Raw genomic sequence first — 1,630 nt, forward strand, 5'->3', positions numbered from 1 at the left:
TAATGTAATGGAAGAGAGGTTTGTCTTCACCATATAAATTTGACGCACTAGATGAAGATTATATATGGTTTAACCTGTTCATTATTTGTTGGTATCTATCATCTTCTTGAACAGCTTTGACCGTGGATGGCTTCTGGTCATATGTGTAACGTTTTGTTGGCCAGTGGCAGGAATTCGTTTTCATACTCTTTATTATTTCATACGCATCATTGTATGTCTTGTTCATCAAGGCTCCTCCTACAACTCCATCTAATCCTGGTTGTGCATGTGCATCCAACCCATTATAGAACATTTGCAACCGTAGCCACTCAGGTAATCCATGGTGTGGGCATCTCTGAATTAGCATTTTAAAATGCACCCAAGCTTCATGAAAACTTTCTCCTTCTAATTGTTTAAAAGTTGCAATCCCCTTTCTTAGTTGGACCATTTTATTAATAGAGAAAGACTTTTGTAAAAAAATTCCTCCAAGCTCATCCCATGTTGTGATAGATCCTGGTTTATGCGAATCTAACAAAGAGAAAGCGTTAGCTATTAAGGAGAAAGTGTAACAAAGTTGAAGAAACCATTTTAAATACTTATTTGGGTCCTCTATCATTGTGCCTTTGAATAGTAAATTATTTTGGATCATCTAGGTCATTGTTGGTTTGATCTCAAAATTATTAGCCATGATGGCCAGCCTTGTTATACTTCTTTAAACCATCTCTAGACTTCGTAGTGCATAGTCCTTTTGGGGTTCTTTCATTGTGCGTCGTATGTATATTCGCAGGTAGTTATAGTGGTGGTAATGGTGGTGGTAGTGGTAAGTCTTCTGGGTTATTATTGTTAATTTCATCAAACAACGGGTTATCTCATGGTGGTAAATTGCCTGCAATAGGCTGTTGGTTCTACATCTGTTGTTGCTACTATTGTTGTTGCTGTCGATGATTCCTACAAATTATTCTTTCTGGATCTGTGGCTGGCTTTATAGGTGTTTCCCTACTACGAGTCATACACTAAACCAAAAAGAGAATAAAAGGTGTTAGCAACAATAAGAAAAATAAAATTGTATCTATAATTTAAAAAATTCCTAATTATTCAATTTACTACAAAAATTAAAAGTCAATCAAGTAATGTTAACTCACCGACAATGCCGCCAACAACTCGACCACCTCTGGACGTGCCAATGTCCAAAGTGAAAATCTTACACAAAATATGTTAAATATGTTGTGTCCATAAATATACGAGTCAGGTTGTACTATATTTACAATGAAGCAGGTGAGTACTCCAAGGATCATATCCAAGGGAGGGGAGAACTAAATTAATCTTAACCTAAGCACATATAAAGCTAAGTAGTGCTTTAAATAAATTATATTACGAATAAACATAAAGAAAGATTTTTGGTATTTTTATAAATAAAGAATAAAATATTATAAAGGGAAGACTTCAAGAAATTTGATATAGAAACTAAATCAAATATGAGCATGGATGATTAGCTTGCTTCGGTTGTCATAAATAATTGTTGCTTTGGGTTCCTTGTTCAATCAACTATTCGTTACCCTAGCAGGATCTCTCAATATTCCACTAGAATAATGAGTCAGAAAGAACTATTTATCACTCAACCTCACAATCTAGATCAATCCAGGGCTAAGGT

The 1,630-nt window shown here is 34.9% G+C and overlaps 1 non-coding gene across 1 annotated transcript; it reads left to right on the plus strand.

Moving 5' to 3' along the window:
• The first annotated feature begins 314 nt into the window (after nt 1–314).
• Nucleotides 315–421, plus strand: LOC128040115 (small nucleolar RNA R71). Its single transcript, XR_008194775.1, has one exon. It is a non-coding gene; the product is annotated as a small nucleolar RNA R71 (small nucleolar RNA).
• Nucleotides 422–1,630: the final 1,209 nt, after the last annotated feature.

The sequence above is a fragment of the Gossypium raimondii genome, chromosome 3 (genome assembly GCF_025698545.1).
Source record: "Gossypium raimondii isolate GPD5lz chromosome 3, ASM2569854v1, whole genome shotgun sequence".
Lineage (NCBI taxonomy): Eukaryota > Viridiplantae > Streptophyta > Magnoliopsida > Malvales > Malvaceae > Gossypium > Gossypium raimondii.